Source organism: Camelus dromedarius, chromosome 2 (assembly GCF_036321535.1).
Source record: "Camelus dromedarius isolate mCamDro1 chromosome 2, mCamDro1.pat, whole genome shotgun sequence".
Lineage (NCBI taxonomy): Eukaryota > Metazoa > Chordata > Mammalia > Artiodactyla > Camelidae > Camelus > Camelus dromedarius.
In genome coordinates this window covers 50285650-50295285 of record NC_087437.1, presented here as the reverse complement: position 1 = coordinate 50295285, position 9636 = coordinate 50285650, and the positions used below count along the sequence as shown (strand labels likewise).

The following is a 9636-nucleotide window of genomic DNA, read 5'->3' as shown; positions in this document are numbered from 1 at the left end:
TTGCTTCACCTGCTGAAGAAACCCTTCACCAGGATTTTATATAGTTCACTTCTTTACTCTATTCAGATACATTTACTTGTTGTCATCTCTTTTTTCCAATTAGAATGTCGACGCTATGACGGCAGGGCTTTACTGCTGAATTTCCAGAGCTTAGAACAGGGCCAGGCACATAGTAGGTCCTCAGTAAGTACTGGTTAAATGGGTAACCAGGTTATAAGTAGCTCTATGAACCTCAGTAGCAGGAACTGAGGTGCATTTTCCAACTAATTTCAGGAAACTATAGCATAATCTTGTGCTAGTATCTAATAGGTACTGCACACACACACACAAAGGAAAAATACCGACCAATTTCACTTATGAATATAGTTGCAAAAATTCTAACAAAATCTTAACAAACCAAATTCAACAATATATAAAACAGAGTATATCCTGGCCAAATTGGGTTTATTTTAGGAAATAAAAATATAGCTTAATATCAGAAGCTCATTATTTATAGAATAAATGTAAATAGTCATATCAACAGATTATATGAGGAAAGTCATATAATCATCTCAACTGATTCAGGAAAAACATTTGATAAAGTTCAACTTTTGGTCATAACTAGGAAAAAATACCATTGAAAAACTAGGATTATAAAAGATCTTTTTAAGGTTAAAGAACATCTAAAATAACAAAACAGAGAACTAATTAAACATTGGAAGATTTCCCTTCGAGATCAGTGTATTAATCATGTTTTATATTTTCTATATCTTACGATATTTGGCATCTTAAAAATCTTGCTGGTTGAGGAGAGGCTGGCCTCCCAGGGCTAGATAATTCCTAAAATTAGTAAATAACTTACCTGGGAGCATGCCGCTCATGTGCAAGCCAACCACCTCCTCTACCTAATGCTCACATACTAATCCAATATTTCCCTTGGCCTAAATCATCCCAGGGCCAGTAACCAGGTAGCTGGAGATGATCCCACAGGCCAAAGTCCACCACTTATTAGCTAACCCTAAACTGTTCACTCTGCCCTGTCTTTCCCACAGAAACTCCAATAAGGGTTCTGGGCCTCAGCTTTTCCCTCCTTCCTACTCTGTCTCCTGACCACACTTGGTGCTCCTCATGTGGTCCTATGTGATGTAATGTGCCCCCTTCTCCCAGGAAATGAAAGTAATAAATTCTTCTTTCAATAGCATTAACCTTCATGTCATCACTTAGTCACCTCCATAAATTAAAATCCCATAGTTACAAATCAGTCTATCAGGAAAAATACAAGGATGCCCATTATTACTATTTCTATTCAGAATTTTAGCTGAGTACCAGTGAGAGCCATTAGGTAGGTAAGAAAAAGAAATAAGAAACATAACTTTGGAAAGGAAGAAACAAAACTGTCATTATTTAAAGATGATATGATTTTGACATACAAAATCCAAAGTAATCATGAATTATTAGAATTAATAACCAGATCAAGCAGTGGATACAAAATCAATATAAAAATTAACAGTATATCCATATATCAACAACCAATAGTTAGAAGAGGAAATAAATGATACCATTCAAAATAGCTTAAGAAGTCATGTCCCAAGGTATAAATTAAAAAAAAAGTGCAAGACCTTTGTGAAGAAAACTATAAAGTTTATTGAAAGAAAATAAAGACAACTTCATAAATGTACCATGTTTATGGATCTGATCACTAAACACCACCACCACCACCACCACCACCACCATCAGCAACAAAAATAAAGAAGAAGGAAGAGGAGGAGAGGAAGAGAAAGAAAAAAGGAAAGAAATTTGGCCCATAATTAACAATATGACAAGCAGAAAGTAGTTCTCAGTGTCAAATAAAAAACAAAGCTTTTTGAAGATAATCTAGGAGAATATCTTCCTGCTCATGGGCTAGGGAAAGATATTTTAAAATAAGGCACAGGAAAAAAGATTGCTAAATTTTGCTACATGTGTCAGAAGACACATTAAGAGAAGGAAAAGGAAAGTCACAGAGAAGAGAAAACATTTGCAACACATCTAATTGCTCACATCCATATATAAAAAGAATTTCTACAATTCAATATGAAAAAACAAACAGACAGCCCGATTGAAAGATGGAAAAGAGCTGAACTGACAGTTCACAAAAGAGGATGTCTAAATGGCTAATAAACATTATGTAAAGACATCCACACTCATTAGTAATCAAGATCATGCAAATTAAAACTACAGTGAGGTACAACTACTTAACAGATTGGGTAAAATTTAAACTTTAACCATAAGAAGTGCTGGAAAAGACATAGAACAATCAGAAATTTCATATACTTTTGGTGGGGTGGAGGATGGTTTACTGATTCAACCAATCGAGAAAACTGTTTGACATTATCCAGTAGTGTTGTGGATTTGCACAACCTTTGACACAGAAGTTCCTCTCCTAAGTATATGCCCTAAAGAAATGTGTGCTTATGTTCACCAGGATACATGTACAAGATTATTTATAGCAGGATTAACTGAAGTAGCCCCAAATTGGAAAACTATAAAGTAAAGCAAGGGTATGATTGCTATAAAATTCAAGAGGGTTGTTAGGCGAGGGTTAAGTGCAGTCCTAGGGTTTGGCCAGGGTCAAGAAGGTTGTGAGTAACATTTATTTGCATCCACGCCTACACTGATGATCACAACAGGGTGACACCTCTAAGGGTTCTGGAGTGGAATCTTCTTTTACAACATAGACTTAAAGTCAAACTCTGAGGCAGGTAGAGAAAGAAGGATGAGTGGACATAATATGGAACAAACAAGGATCCCTCTTGGGAGGCAGAGGGCAGCTGAAGGAGAAGGTCTGTCCAGTCAAAGGATTCCATGAGGGTCTTGAAGGAATAGCACAAGGGGAGCTGTGGTTGTTGGTACTGAATAATATGTTATGTGTCTCACAGTTTCTCCTCAGGCTCATCTTGTACAGGAGGTAACTGTACAACCTAGATATTTTAGGATACTGTAGATTGCAAGTGTTGATATGTTATCTGAAACAGATATAATTCACTGAATTGTGTATTTATTTTGTATTTCTCTTCTTATAATTTATAGTAAAAATGACTCATTAAACATTCATATAAATGAGATTCATTTGTATCCCTTGAATAATTTCCAAGTAAATAAATTCACATTTGAGAGAAAAAAACCTTTGACAGATCAGGGCATTCTGATGGTTGGTTCAAGGACTTTGTGATCAACCATCACCACAGCCCTCTGGATCATGTTCTCTCCACCCAGAACCATTTCCTCCGGTGATGAAGCTGGAGCCCACTATGAGGTCTTCCCAACCACAAAGGGGCAGAAGTCATGCACGTGAAATTTTTGAACCTGCACCTGTGCTGTCCATAACCTAAGACTTAGTGAAAAGGTTAAATCAAAGCCAATGACAACACATATGGCAAATGACTATTTGAAAGAAATTTATGGTTATAAATTTTGAAGACAACACCTCATCAATGTTGCTAAAACACCTGGCATTTTCTTTTCTTTTTCTCTCCCATTAATTTTTCTCTTTAGTTTCTTTAAGGCCCATAATTTCCTGTGGGCTTCAGAACAAATAGTAAGAAAGACTCTGGTGTTACTTGGGTGAGTTGGGGTGTGTCGGTGTGGATGTGAGAGGGAAGAAGAAAATGCCCATCTGGTTGTGGCTGTTGCTGCAGCTCAACTCAGAAACGATGATGGAAATAATGAGGAAAATAATGGTGGCTTTGAAAATAATTTGGCAGCAATTTTATTTGTTGTGCAGTAAAATGGCTGGCCTGTGGCTGTATATGCAGATTGAGGAGTAAACTTTCAAAGCATGCTCAGGAGGCATGCATGGTAATCCTATTATCTGATAACAGGATTTGTGCACATACCTCCCACATGCAGCATCAGTAACCCACCCTTTTAGTATCGCTGTGAAATGCAATTTGTGTGCAGATGAAAAGTTTACAGAACATGGGCCTGTGCCATGAAGCTCAACAAAGCCAGCACACTGTGTGGCAAGATTTCTGAACCCAACCCCCGTTGCTCCTGCTGTCTCCCTCCTTATTGATTTCTGTCCCTTGGCCAAGTGGGCTTTGTGATGGTCTGCATCGACCCAGAAACTTGCAAAATGAGCTAATCAAATAGATGCAGCAGAAACCAACCCTGGATTTCTGGGAGGCTTTGGAGTCATGCCATACACAGGAGGTGGAAAGATGACTGGGTCAAATGGTGGTGGAATGTACCGGGTGAGGAGGTCAAATGGCATGAAGTTTGGTTAATTATTTTAAAGAAACATCCACAGAAATAGGTAAAGCAAAAATTAGAGGCAAATTCTTGATGGACTATATTTTAGTCTGCTATTGCTGCCATAATGAAATACCCGGGACTGGGTGGTTTAAACAATAGGAATTTATATTCTCACAGTTCAGGAAGCTGGAGCTCCAAGATCAAGGTGTCAGCAGGTTTGGTTTCTCCTGAGGCAGAGCTCCCTCCTTGGCTTGTAGACAGATGCCTTCTGGCTGTGTCCTCACATGGCGTTTTCTCACCAGACCCCCTGGTGTCTCTTCCTCTTCTTATGACAACAACTGTCATATTGGATTGAGTCTCACCCTCATGATCTCATTTAACCTTAATTACCTCTTTAAAGGACCCAGCTCCAAGTACAGTCACACTGACGGTTAGGGTTTCAACGTATGGATCTTGGGAGAACACAACTTTAGTCATAACAGAAAGTGACAAAGGTAGCGCTTTAAAATAACTTCTTGCTATTCATATTTTAAGGTTTTTGTTCACACATGCTCTACCTATCTTCCTTTTTGTTAGAGCTTACAATAACTGGTATATATTTTCACATGAACATCATATAAACTAGAGCAGCAGATGTTAGTGACAGAAGCTGCCGTGAAAAATATGGAAAAGCATACACTCATTACTTCCATTGCTTATGAGTGAGAAAATACAGATTCACACTTATTTTCTTAAAAAAGGATTATATGGTAAATTCACATATTTAAGTATGAATTTATTGATTCTTCCCAACAAGCCAATCAAGATGGGAAAGTTATTTTATTGGAGTATATTAATGTTAACCCTTGCTCTTAATAAAATGTGATTTTATATGGTCAATGTACAATAGATTGAGCAATGAGTACAGGACAAATAGATTTAGTTGGGGAAAAGCTGTAAACCATGAGATAGTTTGAAATTTGGGTATAGGGACTCTGTTGGCAGCTGGTGAGGAAACAGGTTATTCCAGGTCTTTCTCTTTTCCATATAAAATGTGGAATTAGCTTATCAATTTCTACCAAAAAAAGCCAGCAGGGCTATTAATTGGGAATATGTTGAATCTATGAATCCATTTGGCAAGAACTGATACCTTAATAATACTGAATATTCTGGTCTGTGAACTCAGTACATTTATCTAGCTTTTTAATTTTTCTTAGCACTGTTTTATACTTGGCAGTAGACGGGTTTTGCACTATTTTGTTAGATTTATTCCTAAGCATTTCATGTTTTTTTTTTGATGCTATTGTAAATAATTCTGCTTTTAAATTTCTATTTCCAATTGTTCACTCCTATTATACAGAATTACAATTGATCTTATATTTTGCAAAACTCATACTTTAGTCTTTTTGGTATGTTCTTTAGAATTTACTACGTAGAAAATTATGTCTTCTGCAAATAAAGGAAAGCTTATTTCTTTATTTCCAATATGTATGCCTTTTCTGTCTTTCTTTTATTGCTTTATTCCATTGGATCTCCATTATGAAACAGAATAGCAGCAGTAAGAGTGGACATCCTTGTCTTGTTTCTGATCTGAAGGGGAAAGTACTCAGTCTTTTATCACTAAGGATGATACTAAATGTACTTTTTTCTTTTTTTTTTTGTAGATGTCTTTTATCAGCTTCTACCTTAAGAAACTAGAAAAAGAAGAGAAAATCAAGCCTAAAGTAAGCAGAATATGGGGAGAAGTAAATATAGCAGAAATCAGTGAAATAGGAAACCAAAAATAACAGAGAAAATCAATGAAATCAAAAGCAGGTTATTTGAGGAGAGCAGTAAAATTAACAAACCTCCAGTCAACTGAGAAAAACAGAGAGAAGCCACACATCAATGCTGGGTGTGAAAAAGGGGACAGAACTACCAACCTCACAGTGGTTACTCAAGAGATAACAGCATGTTACTTGAATCATTAAATTTATATGGAAATTAGTAGTTCTCAAACTTAAGCATGCATTCAAACTTGAGAGCACAGATTCAGAATTGCCTTGAGGGTTTGTTAAAACACAGATTGCTGGGTCCTGGGTTTCTGCTTTAGCAGGTCTGGGGTGAGGCCTGAGAATCTGCATCCTAATGATTTATTAAGATGCTAATGATGTTGACCTAGGGGCTACATTTTGAGAGCCACTGTCTTACATACAAAGGCTTCATATCTACTCTTTGACTCTACTTACGTTTCTCTTGCCTTCTGTGCTATTATTTCTGTAATGTATACATTTAATACCCTATAAGGCAATATTCTTATTAGATAGGAAAGATTCGTTTATATTTAGCCCTATATTCTCTCTGTTGTTCTTGCACCTTTGAGCTTCCATCTGGGATTATTTGCCTTTTTGGCAGAAGAACACCCTTTAGCATTTTTTTTTTTTTTAATGAGGGGGAGGTAATTAGGTTTATTTATTTGTTTATATTTGGAGGAGGTACTGAGGATGGAACCCAGGACCTCAAGCATGCTAAGCATGCACTCTACCACTTGAGCTATACCTTCCCCCCAGCATTTCCTTTAAAGCAGGTCTGCTAGGAATGAATTCACCCAATTTTTGTATGTCTGAATCTGTTTATTTTGCTTGTATCTCTGAAGGATATTTTTGGTGAATAGGAAACTAGGTTACTGTTATTCTCTTCTAGCACATTTTCTTCTGACTTGTATGGTTTCTGTTGAGAAGATGGCTACTCATCTTACTGTTGTCCCTTTGATGATAATAGATCTTTTGGGCTGCTTTTAAAATTTGCTTCTTGTCTTTGGTTTTTAGCTCTTGCTCTGATATGCTGGTTCTGCTTTTCTTTGTAGCTGTTCTGATTACGTTGCATAGGACTTCTTGAATGTGTGGTTTGAAGTCTTCCATCAAGTTTGTATTAGTGTCCTTTCTCTTTTCAACTGTATTGTTGCTGCAACATATAGTCTTTATGATGCTGATTCTTTGAGATGTGTTGAGACTTTCTTCATGGCTGAGTTAAGTGTGGAATTTTAGAAATATTGCTTGTAAGCTTGAGAAGACTGTGTATTCTCTAGTTGTAAGATATATAATTTAAAATGTTATTATATTAATATTATATTAATTATAGCAATTTTGTTATATATGTTCTTTAAATATTCTTTATCCATATTAATTTATTGTATTCTAGACCACTAATAATTACTGGAGGTGTGCTAACATATCCTATGATGATTTTGAGGCAATTTTATTATGTTCATTCAAGTTTAAAATTGTTATAATCACATAGTGAACTGAAAACTTTTATCATTACATAGTAAACTTCTCTATTTCCAATAACACTCTTTGTCTTATGTTTTCTTTTATGTACTATTAGTGTGGTGATCTCTGCATTGTTTTGGTATTTGTCTGGTATTTCTTTTTAAATCTTTGTTCTTATAACCTTTCTACATTTATATACTTTAGGTATGACTATAATAAATGGTTTAGGTAGATAAAAGAAATGGATTTTTTTCTCTTATTGTGTGTTAAATTCATTTATATTTATTATTATTATTGATATATTTGGACTTGTTCCTATCAATGTAAATTTTCCCTTATCTGTTTCATTTGTTTCTTTCCTTCCTTTGCCTTTTTAAAGTTAATTCAGTTTTTTTGGCTAAAGTTTTTTCTTAACTAATTTTTCCCCTCTACTAGGTAAAAATAACATATTATAATCTTTTAGTAATTAACATAAAAATTTTTATCATACATGAAATTTAACTTAAATTTAAGTAAGTTTAAAGTAAGTTAGTATGTTAAATGAGCTCCTGAAAAATGCTAGGATCTTGGAACAGCTTCCATCAGCTAGCTACTTACTTCTGATTAGTGAATCAAAATCTAACTTTGGAGACTGATAAATCTCTCAGTGCTACTGGAGATTAGAACTTTAGTTCTATACTTTATTTTTCAAACACTATAAATTAGATCGCCTCCACTCTTTCCTCTTTTTTCCCTAATCTTCCTCCTTGTTCTTTCTTTTTTTTATACATACAGTCATTTAAAAATTATCTACATCTTTATCAATTTATTCATTATTCATTTTGCATTCCAGACTTTCCTTTAGCCATAATTTTCTTTCTTCCTGAAGCACATTCTTTAGAAGCTCCTATGGTGAAGATCTGTTAATAGCAAACTCTAGGTTTTTGTTCAATTGAAAATGTCTTTTTTTTAAAATTATTTCTGACAAGATAGTTTTGCTAAGTACTTGATTTTAAGTTGACAGTTAATTTATTTTAATCAAGCAGTTATTATTTCCCAAACTTCTGCTTTCTGTTGTTACTGTTGAGAGTCTAAATATCATTTCTTTTACTTCAGGTTGCTTTTAAAATCTTTTTGTCTTTTGTCATCTGCAGTTTCACTGTAATGTGTGTTTTTGTGGATTTCTTTTTATTTATCTTGCTTATTATATATTGACTTCCTTTATCTATGAGTTTATATATCTCATCAATTCTAGAAAATTCTTGATCATTTTCTCTTCAAATATTGCAGTTCTGCCATTCTCTCTATTTCCTTCTCTAGAATTATGTCTGGATGTATTTTAAAGTCTTTCATTTTATCCTCCACAACTTTCAATCTCTGTCTTTTTTCTCTTTTTATTCAATATACTGGATCCTGAATATTTCTTTCAGATACTTCTTCCATTTCACTAACTCTCTCTTCACTCACATCTAATCTGCAAAATCTAAACCATCCATTAAATTTTCTTTTTCAATAATTATATTTTCTATTTCCTAAAGTTCTTTTTATTTTTATTTTTCAAATATGCAAAATATTTTTGACAGTTTCTTAACAGTACTCATTTTCTGAAAACATCTTTAATTATTTGAACAGTTTATAAATAGAAATTTTATATTCTCTGTCTGACAATTCCAAAATATTTAGGTTTCACTTTTTTAAAAAATTTATTTTTTACTGTTTTTAAATTTTTATTTATTTATTTTTTGGAGGGAGGTAATTATATTTATTTATTTATTTTAATGGAGGTACTGGGGATTGAACCCAGGACCTCAGGCATGTTAAGTGCACACTCTACCACTGAGCTATACTCCCCACCTCCACCCCCTGACAATTCCAAAATATTAATTCCTTGGAGACTTGAATATTTGTAGTTACAAATGATTTGTAATAATGATGTCTTCTTTACATGTATATTGTCTGATTTTGGATTTTAGCTCATATTTGCTTGCTCTTAATCTGTGGGAATCTTGTGGCAATAAGATGGGGATGGTTTTCTCCAGAAAACATTTATTTGTGCTTTTGCGAGAAAACAGGGAGACTACTGGCCTGGAACATTGTAATTCCCCTTGAGAATATCAGCTTAATGTGGGACTCTCAAATTCAACTCTTGTACCTGCTTCTAGCCCAAGGCTTAGTTCAGCCATCAAAGCTCTAATACTGGCTTGTGTCTTTAGGC

The 9636-nt window shown here is 34.6% G+C and overlaps 1 non-coding gene across 1 annotated transcript; it reads right to left on the bottom strand.

The window, feature by feature from the left end:
- Nucleotides 1–9200: 9200 nt before the first annotated feature.
- Nucleotides 9201–9272, bottom strand: TRNAL-UAA (transfer RNA leucine (anticodon UAA)). Its single transcript has one exon. It is a non-coding gene; the product is annotated as a tRNA-Leu (tRNA).
- Nucleotides 9273–9636: the final 364 nt, after the last annotated feature.